General features: G+C 34.9%; 1 protein-coding gene and 1 long non-coding RNA gene across 6 annotated transcripts in view; both read right to left on the bottom strand.

Annotated features, from left to right (window-relative positions):
* Nucleotides 1-13570, bottom strand: part of LOC138710929 (uncharacterized) — a 123582-nt gene extending 110012 nt beyond the window's left edge. The window contains exon 1 of the long non-coding RNA XR_011335325.1: nucleotides 13288-13570. This is a non-coding gene — a long non-coding RNA (uncharacterized lncRNA). The remainder of the gene's footprint in view (nucleotides 1-13287) is intronic.
* The window catches only part of jvl (javelin-like), a 569361-nt gene that overhangs the window by 395496 nt on the left and 152997 nt on the right, over nucleotides 1-20868 (bottom strand). The window lies entirely within an intron of this gene.

Raw genomic sequence — 20868 nt, 5'->3', positions numbered from 1 at the left:
CATTTACCTTACATAAGTTATCGATATTTAACATAAAAGATATTTTTGCAATCACAAAAAGTAATATACAGTAGCTAAATGTATTTTAAAATTTAAGTATGTGCATGTAATTAAATTCCCACAATATCACATCATAATAAAAATTATAATTATAATAATATTAATAATAATAGTAACAATAATAAAAACAATAATAATAATTTCCTCTCACACATAAGCCATGCTGTGTATATAATTTCATTGATCTCTTCGTCTTATTTAGGTCTGTATTTATTTATCTAGGCCTTTATTTATTTATTTATTTATCTATTTATCTATTTATTTATCCTATTTATTTATTTATTTATTGATTAAAATGGGTGTCAGAAAGGGAACACATCTTTCCCATTACATGTTTTATGCGTTTCTCAAGTACTCAGCTCATTTACAATATTACTTACTTACTGGCTTTTAAGGAACCCGGAGGTTCATTGCCGCCCTCACATAAGCCCGCCATTGGTCCCTATCCTGAGCAAGATTAATCCATTCTCCATCATCACATCCCACCTCCCTAAAATCCATTTTAATATTATCTTCCCATCTACAGTTCGGCCCCCCCAAAGGTCTTTTTTCTTCCGGCCTCCCAACTAACACTCTATATGCATTTCTGGATTCGCCCACACGTGCTACATGCCCTGCCCATCTCAAACGTCTGGATTTAATGTTCCTAATTATGTCAGGTGAAGAATACATTGCGTGCAGTTCTGTGTTCTGTAACTTTCTCCATTCTCCTGTAACTTCATCCCTCTTAGCCCCAAATATTTTCCTAAGCACCTTATTCTCAAACACCCTTAACCTATGTTCCTTCCTCAAAGTGAGAGTCCAAGTTTCACAACCATACAGAACAACTGGTAATGTAACTGTTTTATAAATTCTAACTTTCAGATTTCTTGACAGCAGACTATATGATAAAAGCTTCTCAACCGAATAATAACAGGCATTTCCCATATTCATTCTGTGTTTAATTTCCTCCCGATTATCATTTATATTTGTTACTGTTGCTCCAAGATATTTGAATTTTTCCACCTCTTCAAAGGATAAATTTCCAATTTTTATATTTCCATTTTGTACAATATTCTCGTCACGAGACATAATCATACTCTTTGTCTTTTCGGGATTTACTTCCAAACCTATCTCTTTACTTGCTTCCAGTAAAATTCCCGTGTTTTCCCTAATCGTTTGTGCATTTTCTTCTAACATATTCACGTCATCCGCATAGACAAGCAGCTGATGTAACCCGTTCAATTCCAAACACTCTCTGTTATCCTGGACTTTCCTGATGGCATACTCTAGAGCAAAGTTAAATATTACGAATCATAAATATTACCGTTTTGGTTTGTTTCATTGGACTATTGAAAATGCATACATTACATTATGTGCCATAGGCGATTATAAAATTCAAAAGATATCTGTATATAACTGAGGAATATCATGAATGATGTGAATCTTATCTACAGATGATGTATTGACGACTACTGAACTTGACAAGATAACTTCAACTGTCAAGGCAGAAAAGGCCTGATGCATCCCATGTCAATTGTCCGTGGCATTAACCTTCGTGATAGGTGCGATTCCTGCTTATCTGCCATGGGTTTTTATACCGCATATCGGGGTTTACCCAGAGCCATAAAATGAGCATTTTAACCGGAACACCAGGTTTGTGTCATTTGCAATAGCGCCATTACGTTCCTGCGCCTTTTGCTGTAGCCCCACAATGTGTTTGCGCCACTAAGTCATACATAAATTCAAGAACTTTTTTTTAGGTTGGTACCACGTTACGATGTTGGAGCACAATTTTCAGTCCCACTTTCTCAGACTGCGGACTGGCAAGCGAATGAAAGCGCGGTGTGGTTAAAAATTGTCGTTCTTTAGTCAACTATCCGAAGACAGGTGATACCAACAAAGCACCACTTATGAGGCAACTTGGCCAGGAGATAATGGGGTTGGATGGCCAGTTCCTTTCCCTCTCCATTGCATATATCGCCGACTAGCTACATGTTAACACCAATCAGGCTTCAGATGTATGCTAACAATTACTGTTCTTCCTTTGACACATATCGTCAAGTGAAATGTACTGTCTGATAATAGATATACATATCAGCCAGAACCTGTTAAAAATTGTTCTCTTATACAGTATTACTATAAATGATCTTTCCGATTACTAACTATCGTTAGGAGACACTTAGAAACATGATATTGGTATCAATGGAAAGAGAAACTCAAATATATTTTGTTATATTGGTGAACTGTCGCATATTTATTAATTTCGTTGCTAGGAGACGATATAACAGAAAAATTGCTGCAAACGAAGACAGGAGGGAATTTTGTCTGTTAGATTTTCACATATCCCAGTCTGTGCTATAAGCCGTGAAAAGGTGTATGGCTCTTTGTTTTTTGTCGAGGCGACAGTCACGGGTAATTCGTACCTAGATATGTTACAGTTTAGGCTTCTTCCACAACTGAAGCAGGACATCAAAGGTTCTCATTTTTCAGCAGGACGAAGCACCACCCCATTACCATTTAGATGTCAGAAATAGACTGAATACACGACTTCCAAGGAGATGGATTGGACGTGCTGGTCGCGAAGATTTAGAATGTTTGCATTGGCCTCCACGTTCCCCTTTGTGATTTTTTCTGTGGGGTTTTATAAAACAACAAGTGTATCAGCCACCATTACCACCTACCATTGAGGATCTTCGTGTCCGCATCACAGAGGCCATTGCACTGGTGGATGGTGCAATGCTACAACGTGTATGGCAGGAAATTGACTACAGACTTGATGTGTGTCGTGTGACACGAGGAGCTCACATTGAGCACATGTGACTTACTTACGGTTGTGAACCAAATGTTTCTCTTTCTGTTTCATGTTTTCCAGTGAACATTTTTTTAAATTGTTGGAGTTTCTGTTTCTGTTGATACCAATTTCATGTTTTCTAATTTTTGCTGATTTAAGAGGAGCACATGTGATTTAACCGAATGGATAACAAAAAATATTTGAGTTTCTCTTTCCATTGATAACAATATTATGTTTCTAAGTGTCTCCTAACGATAGTTATTCAAGTTTGTAATCGGAAAGATAGCAACACTGTATTTTAATGTCTTAAAACACGTCATAAAACAAGTGAAATGATTCTTTTAACTAAAGGCAGTCATATGAGTCATATGAGGGGTATGTTTAAATACCAAAGATACTTCACAAAAGCAATACGAGAAATTTTTCTTTCTCTGTATTTTCTAATGTAATTTTCAATCTTCAGTTATTCGTTTTCTATTTTTTTTTTCTTTTATGGGCTTGCATGTGCATTAAATTAATTTTCAAACAAGTTTCTGTATGAATGTTTCTTTTAAACTGAAATTATCTTGAAAAGGTCAGGGTGTGAGCTGTAAAATAAGGCGTTGAATTTCCTATGAAACGCCTCACATGCGTTGGCTGTGTGAGTGATTTCAGACAACTGCTCGACACATAGTTAATGTAAGAGGGAATGCGGTCTCGCCAGATATGTAGTGATCTACAAGATAGTCGCTAAACTGTTCAATTTTTGGTCGTGTTGGCTTAATCTCAGACATATCAACAACAAAACAATCACTTATTTCTTGTGGAGGTAGGCTTAAATAGGACAAACCAAAACACTATGTGAGCCAGTTGCCAGCGTGAGAGATGGACTGTGTTTGAACACTCTTGCTAGCCAATACTCTACTAACTTTACAAAAAAAAAAAAAAAATATTTAGACAGAATGTCGTTGCCGAAAACCCATTCCCCTAATATATTATATAACCGTATTCCTTCATTACAAACAAACAACAAACTGGTGCAAGCGCATTGCACCCTTTTAACATGACATTAGCGGCCCGAGTGGTTAGTCTACCGTGACGTAAACAGGCAAGATTCCGTACCTTAATTTATGTCCTGTTTCTGGTACACCTCAGTTAACATATAATTGCACTGATAACTTTCAAGAATTTCCCAGCAAGTTTAATGTAGACTTATCAGCGCTTGCACAAAACAGTTCAGATAACTTTATGTTCAGTTTCTCGATTTCTCCCTAAATGTCCCCACTAATATTTTATTAGTGATAATTTTTATTATATACTTCTGTATGTAGAAGTTTTATACAGGGAGGACGGTAACCTCTGCATCAAACTTTAAGAGGTGATTTTACATGTTAAATATAACAAAATTTTCACTACACTTTTCCTTCGATAAAGCACCGTTAAGCAGGGAAAAAATGGTCTTTGCTCAAAGTTTGCAGCGCTCTGTTGCAGTAACGACCCGAGGAAAATGGTTGATTGCTATACAAGCAGATAGGTAAAATAATTTGAACAGTTAATGTCTTGAATCTTTTTTGCAAATTAAACTATTTAGCCATGCATTTAAATTGAATAATAGCGAAAATCGTTGAAATAAATCTTGCAACGCAGCGACGTCACGTGTTACAGACTGAATATAGCAGAGGGGGAGAGGAAGGTAAGTAGTGCAGGCCGCGCTTGCTTAGAGTTATTGCAGCAACCGTAATGACATCAAATTCTTCACACAAACATAACGATTTCCTCTAAAACGGTGAATGTTAGAAAAAAAATTTATTTAGATTTTCAAATCTCTCCTCATGATCTATTACCAGTTTCATTTTGGAGCAGAGGTTACCATCCACCCTGTGTAGGAACATGCTGACAGATGCAATGCTTTTAAACTTAAGAACCTTGCGATAGTACACCCATTGACACGGAAATTGGTCCCTGTTCAGAGACTAAAGACCCATTCACAATTAAACTTAACGTAAGCGTTAACTTAAAAATGTAAACGTTACGGTAAAATCAAGACGCCATACCATCATTCACGATAGGAACATAAACATAACAGTAAAGATACTTGGGTCCACACCTGTGGAGTAACGGCTAGCATGTCTGGCCGCGAAACCAGGTGGCCCGGGTTCGATTCCCGGTCGGGGCAAGTTACCTGGTTGAGGTTTTTTCCGGGGTTTTCCCCTCAACCCAATATGAGCAAATGCTGGGTAACTTTCGGTGCTGGACCCCGGGCTCATTTGACCGTCATTATCACTTTCATATCATTCAGACGCTAAATAACCTGAGATGTTGATACAGCGTCGTAAAATAACCTAGTAAAAAAAAAGATACTTGGTAACCATGGAAACATAACAACGACGATATTTCCTCATATTCTGTCGTATACTTCAGCGCTCCATGATTGTGTACTATTTGCAAATCACGTAAGCATAAGCATGAAAGTTTGGAGTTTGCAAACTTTCATGTTAACGTTTAATGGTAATGTTAATATCACTGTTTATGTGAATCATTGTGAATGACCCCATTTGATAACCTCACCTCAAACTTCTGTGTTTATGTTACTGTTATGTTTAATTTTCATTGCGAATGGGCCTAAGTTCCATCTCGGAATAGCTCGGGAATAATCGTGTAAGCCGTGTTTACACGCGTGCGCTTTACATATAGAAAGATTCCAAGCCCGGTCTTTGGAACGAGAAGAAACAGACATAAAGGTTGCGTAGGGAAGATGTCGTTTCGTGACAACACATACGTAGCTGCTATGACTTCGACTTCATCCTCGGACCTCGATGCATAATTTTTTCCCGTGTGAATCATGCTTTAACCCGAACGATACTTAGGCAAATTCACGCTACAGGAGAGCGATCATTCTCCATATGCCAGAATTGTTAATCTGCTACTTTCCATTTTCAAGCAGCTAACCTACCAATCATGATATATAACGTAGGTGATCTCAGTAACCTCTATTTCGTTTCTTATCATTAAGAAATTGATCATTTGTGGTATAATTTTCAACACATCTTAAAAGTATCATTTTTCTGCTAAGAAGAAGAAACTTCGTTTTAAATTGAACATAACTCAACCGTTCTATCTGCTTTGAAAATTTATTGACAAATCTCATTATCTACGTACATTATTCGGTAACTGAATAACATCACATAACAACCAGTAGACCTATGTCCTCTTTCGCAAAGGTCAATTCTCACTACCAACACTCGTCCTTATGCGACGCCTTCTACGAATTGGAGGGGGGGGAGGTGTGGGAGGTTTGATCCATCGTCTGGCATACCGTATTTGGAATAATGACCCAAGTCAGTAGTGATGCCAAAATTTCTTATCTCAAAAGAACAAGAAGTGCATAGTTGGCAAGATCTTGTGCTCAGTGGGCGTAGAAAAGTAGCCTAGCTATCTAAGGGTTGAGTGTAATCTGGATGCTTTGAGAACATGCGTGATACGGTCCGTATATCGAAAGGAGGAAAATATCTTAGAACTTTCCAGTGTTAGACATCGTGTGACCTGATAATGGGAATGAAAGAAAATAAGTTAAAGAAAGGAGTAAGAAAGAGAGAACAATTCTATCTGCAATATTTCTTAAACGGCTCTCATTGCAACTTTTACTCCTCCGCTGTAGAGCTATACCAGAAATAATCCTACCAATTTCAGCCAATGGAAGACCAAGACATTGATGTGGTCTTCTATAAAGTTTATCCTAAAGCAGAGAGAACCTTTTATTCTGAATACACAAACTTATTTATGAATTCTGAACAGACGTACGAAGTAAAGTGATGTATTATTTCCCATAATCGATACTTAATAATGCTTGCTAGTTTTATATACAGGTGAACAGTAAGTAATGTCATTCATTTCATGGGATTATTCTTTGAGATATTTCAAACAAAAAAGTTAAATACAATTTTGCTCGTTTTTGCTTCCTTGTCGAGATAAAAATTATGTTATATGAAACATTTCATAGCGTGTTTTGGGAAAACTATTGAATTAATTCCCAATATGCTCAGTGAATTTAAGAGAGCACTGTATTATGATAATAAATTATAGAAATAATTTTTGTTTTGTCCTTTAAATATGCAGAAATTTGATCCGAACAAATGTAACATTTTAAAATTCCTTTTCAGAACGAAGATGCGATAAACCCAAAATGATTGAAAGCACAATTTGCAATTGAACAGTCCACTGCAAGAATGATGGATGTCACTTTCTTGTCGAAAATGAACCAAGACTGTCAATGCATAGCTTAAGACCTATAGAATCTGCATAGAGAGTTATATGGCATTAACACTGATAGTCATTGTCCAGTAATGATCGGAAAATCACATTTAAGCTTTGAGCGCTAAGCATTTCAAACTTTCAATTGCTTCTCCTGCAAAATGTATTCCAAATAACATCCATCATTCTTGCAGTGGACTCTTCAATTATATTCTTAGGATACGTAACTAAATCTTCCATGAGTTCTTTAATCAACTAGAATTAAACAAATTTCTTTTTTGTCAAGTGATGTTGACCAGAAATCACATTTCTTTATAAATCTGTCGATTTTTTCTCTGCCTATTATGTTAATATTTTTGTCTTGCAAACTACAGAGAGATCCAGAAGTCGCGCACATCTTAATAATATGTTCACATATCAGATGAATTTATTACATTAACTTACATAAGTTTCCACATGAGTTACATCATTTTTCACAACTTATGCTGAAAATGGCAGCTCCGTTCAGTAATGCATGTACGAACTGTTTTTACCATGTTTGCGGCCACATTTTTGAGCACGCGTATAATGACGTTGTGAATCTCCGTTGTTATGTTTCTCTTTAGTTCCTCCAGAGTGTGCGGCCTGTTTTTGTATACCCTTCCTTTAAGATAACCTCACAAGAAGAAATCTGGGGCCGTTAAATCAGGGGAACGTGGGGGTCATAATCCTTGAGAAATACGCTCACCAAAAAACTCGCATGGTTTTATTAGATGTGTAGCATGTGGCACTGTCCTGCTGGAACCAACAATCACGTTCATTATCATCAAGAAGCGCTGGCGATTAATCTCGTTATGGTCGAATTGTTAGGCACTGCCACATCCGGATAATTCCTACGAAATTCGTCTACAACACGTGCATAAGAACGACTGAAAAATAATGTTCAACAATGAAACTCGTTGCTCTAGGGGAAAAAGACATATTTGGCGAGCAATAAACAAGGGACTACTGCAAGCGTCAGTGTGTATACACATCACAATGACGTCTAGGTTTGTTGCTGTTAATATCCATGATGCTATCTAGCGGTAGCCGATATCACTTTCCAACTACAGTACTCAATATAGGCACTATAATTTTAATGTGCGCGACTTTTGGATCGCTCTGTTTAAGTGTTCGGAAAATATATCAGCAAAGAAGGCGAGTCTAAGAAGCCGAAGAGAATTGGAAAATACTCGTAGATTTTCTTATTCCGATTTATCGCCTTGCAGGTACCGATACATTAGAATTTTGGTTGTATCCACTGGTTTTGAGTAAAATTATCGTTGTTTTCGATTTTACAGGGATTTGTATTCAAGTACCGGTACGGTAGTGGGGGTCGCAAACAAAATTCTCGCCCAAAAGTGGGATGCGCTTTCTGAAAGTTTGGCAACCACTGGTCTAAGGGATACAGGCTGTAGGACAAGAAGAGAAATATAATACTGTATAAATCAAATGAAGTTACGTCTGCGATATTAACAAAATTATTCATATAATGCATACACAAATAACTGAAACAATAATATTCTAAAGTTTATAGAAACCAAATACGAAAAGATTATTCACAACTGCAATTTATGAAGGATGAAATTACTTGGACAGGAAAGGGAAATATAAGGGACAATTCTTTGAAAACGGTACGACCCTATAAAGATCTATGCTGTGAAACTTATGTTGACAATAACTATGATTTAAGGATGATGATAAAGGATAGATCTATTAATTAGCACAGAGGGGTCAGACCATGATGATATCACACGTTTCGGGGATCGTCGAAAGCGAAGATGACCACAGGCATGTAACCTAAGTCAACCAGAACAAATACAATAACGCCGATGGGAAAAAAAGGTCATTACAGTCGGTCGAAGAATCACTGTGTCACTTTCCTTTCAATTCTTACCAGCCCACTAACCACGATATCTAATGGGCTATAAAAACAGATTAGTAGTGAAGTAATGAGAACACCACTTGTACTGTACGTGATCTTGGGTCTACAATGAATTCATAATACTGAAAACACGATTACTCTTCACGGCCAAGATAACTGTGTCGTGTACTGACAAACGGTTTGAGTTGTCAATGCAACTCCAGATTGTAGGACCGACAGAGATTACACCAAAGAATGAGTTGAATGTGTGTCATTGTAACGTTTATTGTAAACTGGCGTGAAACATCTTTAACACGGTCGCTATAAAAACAATGATTGTTACTAAGTAATTTTATACTATTAATAATAAGGGGTATGCTACTGGAGCTAAGTAGTAGCTGTGAGCAGTATGGAATGAAGATAAATGCAAACAAGACGAAAATCATGGTCATAGAAAGAAAAGTATAGAAGGTAAACTTGCGAATTGTAAATGAGACAGTAGAGCAAGTGGAAAGCTTCAAATACTTGGAGAGCACTATAAGCAGTAACATGAACTGCTGCTAGGAAGTTAAGAGGAGGATAGCAGTGACAAAGAAAGCTTTTAATAGAAAATGGAGCATCTTCTGCGGACTTCTGATGAAAGAACTAAGAAAGAGACTAGTGAAGTGCTTGGTATGGAGTGCAGCGTTATATGGGGCAGAAAGATGGATCTTACGATGAAGTGAAGAGAAGCGAATAGAAGAATCTGAAATGTGGATATGGAGAAGGATGGAGCGTGTGAAATGGACAGACAGAATTGAAACGAAGTTGTGTTGGAAAGAGTAGGTGAAGAAAGAATGAAACTGAAACTGATCAGGAGGAGGAAAAGGAATTGGCTGGATCACTGGCTGAGAAGAAACTGCCTTCTGAAGAATGTACTGGAAGGAATGGTGAACGGGAGTAGAGTTTGGGGCAGAAGAAGATATCAGATGATAGACGACATTATATGTGAATCATATGAGGAGACTAAGAGGAAGGCAGAAAATAGGAATGACTGGAGAATGCTGGGATTGCAGTGAAATACCTGCCCTTGGGCAGAACACTATGAATGAATGATATTTCACATCACCTCACACTCTCCATTCCTAAACATATAACATTGTTCTACACTCTTTCACCGTTTCTGCAGCCCATCTCGGAACTCTCTACCACAGCATGTCAGAAACTGTCGGACATGATCAAGTTTAAGAAATAAACTAAAACTGCACTTCAATTTGGATTCCCTTGAGCTATAAACCCTAATCTCTGCCACAATTTTTACAAATAATATGAAGACTGCCCATAAAAAATGCTGTCAGTTCCAAAGAGAGAAACCGTAGAAAACAGAGCTTTCTTGTGCAAATAGTAATGTAATATCATACGTTTTGCACATCTATAAAAGAAGCTAGGGCCTAAATAAAATATTACAATGGGACTTACCATTTTTCTTGGTGGGTTGAGGCACGGACATAAACTTCTTCTTTTTTTAACTCATTTTCAACGATATTTGCACTTAAGCTTACAGGTTTTTTTATGTCCAATCTTCATACTTTTTCACCATCACTAAACTTCCTCGACAACCACACTAATTTATCACCATTGCCTTTTATTGTGACTTCATTATTTTATTAATTTTTACATCCAATTTCTTGTATTTTTTCATTATGTATTCCCTTTTAACTGACTGGGTTGTTCATGCTGTATTCCACTCTATAGATGTGTATTTTACTTTGCGGTATTATTTTCATTTTGTAATATCTCAATTTTGTTATTATTTTCTAATTATTGTTATTTAGTACTGTCCGAAGTCAGGTCTGAACCTCACAAGTGATGCAACAATGCACCACTTATGAGAAAACTAGGCTAGGAGATAATGGGGTAGCGTGGCCAGTTCCTTTCTGCCCATTGTAGGCCTATACATCGCCGATTAGCTACATATTACACTAATCACACTTCAGATTATAGAGTTTAATAAGAAAAAAAAATAAAATTAAACTAAAAATACGGGTAATAATCGAAAACTTTTTACGAAATACAGAGAATAATTACACTATGATATTTTATTCTCTTTGTTGACGATCCACAGTCTTTTTTTATATAAAAGTAAATGTCTAATGAAACAACGTACGGATGATTCGGAAATCGAATAGTTCTAACACCGATAACATACGAAAGTTAGCTGCATAGCTGCAGTTTGCAATAAACACAGTTTTCCTGCGAATTTTCTGTAAATATCTTACACCTATGTACACTGAATGAAAATAAATTAATAGGCCGAGCCTACTTCAGTTTGTAACATAGAAATAATTGTACACTGTAAATTCTGTAGTACACACGAGTTCTGATGACCATTTATTATTATTATTATTATTCATTTTTTAAATCTTTATTAAAATTATATCTGTATTTAAATTTTAGTACCATATTTACCATTTTAATCTCTATTAATATTATATCTGTATTGAAGCTTTAACATTCTAATAACATTTGTATTATTTGTTTTTATGTACTAATTTGCTCTCTATATATAATTGGTCAACGGCTGTTTTTATTTTAAATAAAATAAAAACTTAAAAATTATTATTATTATTATTATTATTACTATTATTATCATCATTATTATTACTATTATTATTATTATTGTTATTATTATTATTATTATTATTATTATTATTATTATTATTATTGAATATAGACGCTTTATGTTGCTGCACAATAGGCATACTATTCTAAATTATTTTGTATCATGCAAGTTTCTACAGTCAGTTTTAGTATGTGTATAGATTGGGTTCTTCACATTGCTAGTAATGAAAATGGTAATCACGTTTTGAAGTTAGAGCAAATTTTCGAAAAATTGTGATTTTATTTTTCATTACCGCAATAGAAAAATAATCCGAATTATTTATTTCTAACTCATTACATCAATTCAGTCAACTTTATCAATGTATTATACTATAACCACCACCACGACCATCACGACCACCACCCCTACCACCACCATCGTATGGACGCTTTTCACCGCTGTCCAACGCTATATCAAATTAATCTATCATATTAAGTTTCTTCAGTCAAATATATTAATATATTTTATCATAGCATTTTCCGTGTACTATATTTCTTCCAATATTACTTCGATTTTCTTCCCATTAGGTGTTTTCAAATTAATTAAGACAGTAAAGGCTGGTTCACAATAAACCGTGAACGAGAACCAGAATGTAAACGAGAAGCAGAGGACGTGAATATGAAAATTTTTTATTCACAATAAACCGAGAACGTAGACGACTATGCATATCGATATGAATGTCAATAACGATATGTAAAGTCGATATTACGCATTCTGATGTTATTTGTGTATACTTGACCAATGACGTTCTCTCATGAGTACAAGGCAGCCAACATAAACACAGGTTAACCAACTTCGAAATTTCATCTGAAACATTTCATTAGGTACGGTACTATAAATATGCCCATGCATCTTTATTATCACAACCTATTTTAAGTCTACCATAACGTAAAATAATTAGAGAAGAAACGTTTGTAATAGAACAAAAATGAGCACAACAGTAGTTATTGAATTGAAGCATGAATATGTAGTGTGTAATACAACCAATACAGTAATAAAATATTATTCACTTACGATCGGTGTTCAAAGATGCAGTATTGAAAGCCACGTATTCTCCTTCATTTTCTCATCTTTATACGAGGCGTGCCGCTTATCGTAAAGGTGAGGATTTTCCTCAACACTCAATATTAGAACCTCATCAAATAAAACTTGCTTCATGATGCACAGCACAGAACAAAATAATGCATAGGTTATGTCACGGTCTTCTTGCTACAAGATATATGACGACAAAATAGCTTTTAGATGGCAATAGAATGAATCTAGTGGGCTGTGATCGGAAACGTGAACGCCAAAGTTGAAACTTGGCCAACTCTCCGTTCCCGATCCTGGGCTCCGGCAAGCTTTTCGTTAATTGTGAATACTCACATTTAAATGTACACATTTTAACAATTTTACCGTTTTCGTTTTCGTTCCGATTCTCGTTTCCGGTTTATTGTGAACCTGCCTCAACACTTCCGCTGCCCAATTTAAAATTTGATGTCTTTATAGTCATTCAAATAAATCTCAACGTTTCAATATTACAACGATTTGTAAATAACAGACTACGCAATTTTTATTTCCTGAAAATCTGTATTTATACTTTGGCATAGGCCTACATTTAGTACAACGTAATGGGTTCAAGTAAGAAGGCAAAATCTTTAGTCGTTCCAAAATTCTTCGCAGTTTTAAAAGTGGCAGCTTTTTGCACAATATAGCACTTACCTGCAGGCTAAAATAATAACTGAATCACAAATTCACTTTGTATTAAACCAAACACGATAACACTTGAACCTCTACACCGTTCACTTCACAACCTTATGAGCAGTTCTAGCACAAAGCATGGATATAATTGGAACCCACAATGAGTTGAGAAGCTTCAACACTGGCACAACTTGTCATCCATCCACTGACTCTCTCTCGAGAGAGATCAGACACGTGAGCACCAGGCAATCAAACGAATCAGCCACTGCTCCATTTCCGACGGGAGAAACAAACAATTGTTCCCATCGTCAACCTGTTCGCTACTGCTCTCATAAAATTTCCACTGCATTACGCAACGCTGCGATTCTATTGTCCCCGGAAGCATGCAACAAACTGATGTATGCCATGTGATCTCGTACCTTGGGGCACCTTGCAACGTGATGGACCAATTCCTTCAACACGGTTACAACCATGCATCATGCGACTAAATACTAGTACTACGCTATATCCGGAAGACAAGATAGTGTGTTCTCTGACACATCCAGCAGGTAACAAATTTCAAGTGAGGTTTATTTGTAAGAAAACTCCTACTAATATTTTATATATTAAACTGGGCAGAAATACGATGCATATTTTCTAGTATTAACCTGATTTTTTAAAATTTAAAATAAGAGTGCATTTAAGTGTACGAAACTCGCAGAGCAGACGTAAGTTAATAGCTTTGTGAACACACAAAATTGGATTTCTATAGATATGTTTATATATTAAAGATCCAATTCGTGTAATTAGTTACGAAATCTGATCAGTTTTAATTTAGATTGTATAACAATTTTAATAACCTTATATTTGAACTATTTATTTATTTATTTATTTATTTATTTATTTATTTATTTATTTATTTATTCATTCATTTATTTTATTTGTCTGGTAGGGTTAGACCGAAAGTCCAGGATAACAGAGAGAGTTCGGAATTGAACGGGTTACATCAGCTGCTTGTCTATGCGGATTACGTGAATATGTTAGGAGAAAATCCACAAACGATTAATGAAAACGCGGAAATTCTACTTGAAGCAAGTAAAACAATAGGGTTGGAAGTAAATCCCGAAAAGACAAAGTATATGGTTATGTCTCGTGACGAGAATATTGTACCAAATGGAAATATAAAAATTGGAAATTTATCTTTTGAAGAGGTAGAGAAGTTGAAATATCTTGGAACAACAGTAACAAATATAAATGATACTCGGGAGGAAATTAAACACAGAATAAATATGGGAAATGCCTGTTATTATTCGGTTGAGAAGCTTTTATAATCCAGTCTGCTGTCAAAAAATCTGAAAGTTAGAATTTATAAAACAGTTATATTACCGGTTGTTCTTTATGGTTGTGAAACTTGGACTCTCACTTTGAGAGAGGAACATGGGTTAAGGGTGTTTGAGAATAAGGTGCTTAGGAAAATATTTGGGGCTAAGAGGGATGAAGTTACAGGAGAATGGAGAAAGTTACACAACACAAAACTGCACGGATTGTATTCTTCACCTGACATAATTAGGAACATTAAATCCAGACGTTTGAGATGGGCAGGGCATGTACCACGTATGGGCGAATCCAGAAATGCATATAAAGTGTTAGTTGGAAGGCCGGAGGGAAAAGGACCTTTAGGGAGGCCGAGACGTAGATGGGAAGATAATATTAAAATGGATTTGAGGGAGGTGGGATATGATGATAGAGACTGGATTAATCTTGCTCAGGATAGGGACCAATGGCGGGCTTATGTGAGGGCGGCAATGAACCTCCGGGTTCCTTAAAAGCCAATAAGTAAGTAAGGGTTAGACAGTCAGGCCTTCTCTTCCATTCAACCGTAACTAACTATTATACACAATATAAAATATAATACAAATAAAATAGATAGGCTACAATGAAATGATTTCACAAGACACACAACTCACTATTTTTAGAAGTTAGTATTTAGAGCGTACATCTTTTGAAGTATATTGAAAACATTTATGTCAGCGCTTTATGAAGATTGGTTCACAAAGATGTACTATATATGAAACATTTCTGAAGATTATATGATCAAAAAAAAAATATATATATATATTTTTTTTTATTCTTAAAATGGTCTTTGCTTTCGGAGATGTGAGAAACGCTTAGGTATACGAGCATAGTGACTATATTTTTCAATAATTAAAAATTAAGTACGGATGACAGTGATTTATCTAACGCCTAACAACAGCTTTAATGCTACGTGTAAGCCATGTCGTGGGTTCAAATTCCATATAGATTACTTTCCTTTTCCAATCTTTCCGGCCATGTGTACTTTAATATCCCGTTCAAAGTAGAGGACAAATTTCGACAACACGAAATAGGGTAAGTACAGTACTAAAAAAAACGTATGCAGTCTATACTGTCTAATTCGACACTACAGTATTTAGTGTGTTAGAAAAAATATATAAGGTGCATTTTGAGTAAATCACAGTTTTGTACAATTCTACAATAAAATATTTAACATAAAACCATGTTGTTATTGAAATAATATTATTTTCATGTGCAATGGATACATTCAATCGTAAATAATGATTATGAACAGATTCCAACCAAGAGTTTAAGAGAAAACACTGTATATAGATGAACAGACAGACGACATTAAAATCAACTTTTGGTCATCATGAATCATGATTGTATTTTCGTTGAAAGAAAGAAAGAAAGAAAGAAAGAAAGAAAGAAAGAAAGAAAGAAAGAAAGAAAGAAAGAAAGAAAAAGAAAATTTTGGTAAAATATACGAACTGTAGTAACAGAAATAAGAGACTTAGGCAACACTGGGAAGCCGTATTTACCTCACACACAGTAAAATACTGTCATAGGTCGAAAATCAGATATTACTTTCGTAAATTATTTCCAACGCTGTTCGAAGGTATGAAATTCTAATAATAATAATAAAATAGTAAATTATCAAAGGTTTTGGTATCTGTTTATTAATAGTAATATGCGTTACAAGAGCGGTATGTTAAAGTTTTCATGTTCGAGGAAAAGATTGAAAAAGCGAAACGTAGTTGAGCTTTTTTAATTTCCGAGAACATGAAAACAAACATACCGCTCGTGTATCGTACATTATTTTGTGCGAAGATCGTTTATTACATACCTGAAAGACGAATTTCTAATTAGTTGCAATGAAATCTCCATGTTGGTTTCTGTTTAATGACGGCAACTTTTAAAAACAAAAATATCTATCTTCAAATTGTTGCTATAAAATGTTTGCTATGGTTACTATATTCCAGCAGGCCGTGATATACGTCTGTCTTTTTTTCCCCCCAGTCTATAAATGCGAACTTAAAACAAACGGTAAGGTTATGTAATGATTTATTTTTCATTTTAATATTTTAACAATATTATTTACATAACATATTGCAGTAATAACATCGGCATCTGGAATCTTGTTGATTTTTTCACGGCTTCCTTAATGTTACTTGTATCAGGAATGCAATAAGTTTCGTGGAGTAGTAGATTTTACTTAATTTTTGCAAATATTTAAAAACAATAATTAACATTGCAATTTAGGTGAAATTGCAGTGGTAAGTTTCCAATTTATAATTATTACTATGTTAAACGTCTCTAAAAATAATATGTTAAAAGCCTAAAGCAGTAAAATGAATGTCGCGCTTAAGCGGTAAGAAGAGGGAAATTGTTATGTGTGTTACGTTGGGAATACTGAATGTGGTATTTCACACTTACCGCGTATTGGTTCTGTGCGGAAAACAAGCAAATACGCACGATCTCGCACAAAATATTTTTACAGCAGTATTTTATTAGGAAATAGCATATCTTTACAAATCACAATTTTCGAGTTAAGACACTATTTTACTGGGGGTGCGTTATGTATCACAATAATATCGGGCGAAACATTTCCTTTAAAAATATCGTTCACAATCAACTATAACGAGAAACTTAAAACACTTGAGTATATTCATCGCAAATTCTGATAGTTAATCGGAAAGGCGAATGTATCCTCCTCAGCATTCGGAAAACACTTCAGCATGAAAATAAAAAAATGGATTAATGAAAATTAAGTTTAAATTTGAATGAGAAACAGACACATTTCATAAATCCAACAGTCAAGGAACAAGTCAATCCAAATTTGAATTTAATTAAAGAGACAATACTTGATCAAAAAGTTCTGTGAAATTTGTTGTTCTTTTCAAGCACTTTGATTGGTTTTAGATCTTGACATCATCAGAATACCTAGGTGTCACATTCAACATGTTCTATTTGGAATCTCACTTTACGTAACATGTTATCTTTATTTTCTGCACCAATAACCAATAATCTTTGAAACGCCTGAAAAATTTCCTTCCTACTAAACTCAAACAAATTCTAGTACAGACCCTTGTAATGCCTCACTTTGACTATTGTGATGTTTTATATAGCGACCTAAGTGCTGAACTTTCTCAAAAACTTCAACGAGTACATAATGTCTGCGTCCGATTTATTTTCAATATCCGCCGACATGATCATATATCGGAATATTTTCTACGACTCTCCTGGCTCCGCTCGCAAGATCGACGATTAGTACATTCTCTTTGCCTGCTATATCGAATTATGCATGATTCCACACCCAACTACCTTGCCTCTCGGTTTACTCTCCTAGCTTCAAATCATAATCGTAATACACGTTCACAGCACAATCTGTTACTATCAATACCACGTCATCAGACATCTCTGTACTCAAGTTCTTTCTCAATAGCCATGGCCCGCTCATGGAATTCACTGCCGCTGGAAATCAGGGGTAGTCTTAGTCCTCAGTTGTTTAAAATTAGGTTGTTTAGAAATATTTTAAATGCACAGAACTAGTTTTTAGGTATAATTTTTATTTATTATTATTATTATTATTATTATTATTATTATTATTATTATTTTACACAGTCATTACTTTATTTTTCCATTAACACTAATATCTAGATAATTGTCATTGTCTCAATGTAACACGTGCTGTGCTGATCATACTAATTGTACTATTCCTTTAGTTGTGAGATAATATTCATATGTATTAATCCTTTTTTTTTTCTTTTAAGTTAATATTTGTATACTAGAATGTATTTTTCTGTTTGTGATTTTGTATTCAGTCTCTTTTTTTTATTACATATATATTTTTTATTATTGTTATTTCAAAGTTAATACTGATTGTGTATATGTATTCAATCTCTCTTTTTTACTTAATTATGTTTATTATTATTTTTAAGTTCATATTTGTATACCGGTATGTATTTTTTCTGTATGTGATTTGATCCTGGTTGAGTGGAAGAGAAGGCCTGATGGCCTTAACTCTGCCAGGGAAAATAAATAAAACTATTATTAACATGGCGATAACTTATGGAAAATGAAATAACGAGAAGATGTATTCTAAATCTTCACCAACCGGATTCGTCGGGGTTTAAATCAGAACCTACCTCAGGACACAGATGCTCTAGATATTCGGTTAATAATTTAATTACCACGACAAGCATATAATTATAATCAGCCTGGAGAGTTGGCTTTATTCCTCTTTCCGATCTCATTCTCATAAATGATCACGAAGAAAATAAAACTTATTCTTCTAAGAATATTTCCGCAATAAAATATGTATTCGTGAAAAATGCTTAGAAAAGTGAAATGACGAATTCCAGGAAAATATTTTGCGGCCCGGTTTAATTGAGGGGTTACGAGGACTAACAGCTTATGTGCAAAACCATACTTTTGAGTAAACTGAAGTTGAAAATTACGATATTACTTTTTGTGTGTTCCTGTGATATTCCATCAAACTTTTAAAATACATATTATCAATATAGCATTCCTTAAACACAAAAATGTAACCAAGTAATGGCTATTATTGAACTACAATATTTAAAAAAAATGTTAAAGCGACTTCCTTTTAAGCTGTTAGTCCACAGAACACCAATAAATGGTTTCTATCGGAGAATCTTATGTAACATAAGAATACAAACACTTCTATTAACTTTGTACTTTACTGCACAATATCACAAATGCATAAATAAACTCTATTTTTTCGTACTATACTGTGAAAATAACATATACAAAATTAATTAATGATTTTATTAAATAAGTTAAATTAAAGACATATTAATATTTGAACTATGTTGACCTTTGTTCACACATTTTTATGATACCAAATAAAAAGTTATGTGTTTTTAAAATTGAAATTTAATGTACAAAACAAACATGGTTTTCATTCATCTTCATCTGTGACTTCAGATCCATCATTGCACTTTTAAATCTGAATAGGCCTATATCTGTCCAGGTGCAGTGCAATCTTCCTTGGTCGATTTGTGTGTTTTCCACTTTCAAAGCTTGCTGACATGTTTTCATACGGGCTTCTGTAATTTGCAACACTTTCAGTAAAAATCCTTTACATACAGTTACATTAGTGCCCTCTAATTTCACGTTGCATACAAATGAATACTAACGAGTTCTTCCAGACCTAAGTTTCTTTGTGTTACGGAAAGGTTTTTTTTTTTTTTTCAATGTAACCTGACAACATTGTGTCCTGCAGTTGTTTTTCTCCAATACTCCAGAATCCACTGGAAAGTCACTGCTGATCAAGATGACTGAATTTACCTGCACAATTCAATTTACAACATATTTTTACAACACCATATCGTTTAGCGGATTTTGTTTTACCGCTCCTTGAAATGTAACTTTTACCGGAATTACGTTTCTTCTGTGCACTTTTCTTTTTCCAACTATTTTTCCTTATTTTTCTTTTCACACCTCTTTACTTCCACACACATCACCACTTCCATTGTCAGAATCGGTCTGCATTTATGTTCACACTGAACAGAGGCAACGCACGTTGCCAGTCGAGCCGCTAGACACACTGTAAGAACCAGCTACAGGATGACGGATCTCTCGCATACTCATACAACGCTGCTTCTGCTGCCCTTTAGGAATAGGGTAGAGAAACAAGATTTTGTTACAATATAAAGCACACAAGAGAGTGTCGGAAAATGTGATCTGTGAAATAACGACTTAAAGTCACTTGTTAGTCCACGTAACCCCTCAATTGGTGTGAGGGCCCGGCGGTCGAGAAACACTGGTCTATCACACAAAGGTTCAATAGTTCAAGAATCGTTAAAAAAATCAAGGAAAGGATATTCTAAGAGGGAAGCACTAATCTGTCCTCGCCGAAAATCGAATCAGGAATCTCTTAAGAAAGGAAGCAAATAGGAAAACGATTATAATACCTAGAAAAAGCTATTGGCAGTGCTATGCAATAATAGAAATGAAAGAAGAGTCCAACTGTTTTAACCCTACGATCCAGTGATGGGTAGTACAATTTCTATATCTTATCACAAATTCAGGAAACGTGTCACAAAAGAGTCAAACTTTGCCGTTATAAGTTTCAAAATTTTCGCAACAATTCAGTTTCTTTATTGCGTTGATAATGATGTTTAAGTTTACAGCAGCGGTTCTCAACTTATGGTGGTACGCGAGCCACTACTGGGTGGTACTTAAAGCTTGAAATAAAAATATAAATTATCACAAAATATAGAAATATAAAAGTTTTCTGTATATTTTATGGAATACTCCATTCTATAAATGCAACTACTGTTT

Source organism: Periplaneta americana, chromosome 12, assembly GCF_040183065.1.
Source record: "Periplaneta americana isolate PAMFEO1 chromosome 12, P.americana_PAMFEO1_priV1, whole genome shotgun sequence".
Taxonomy (NCBI): domain Eukaryota; kingdom Metazoa; phylum Arthropoda; class Insecta; order Blattodea; family Blattidae; genus Periplaneta; species Periplaneta americana.
Note: the sequence above shows the minus strand (reverse complement) of the source record. Positions and strands in the feature narration are given on the sequence as shown.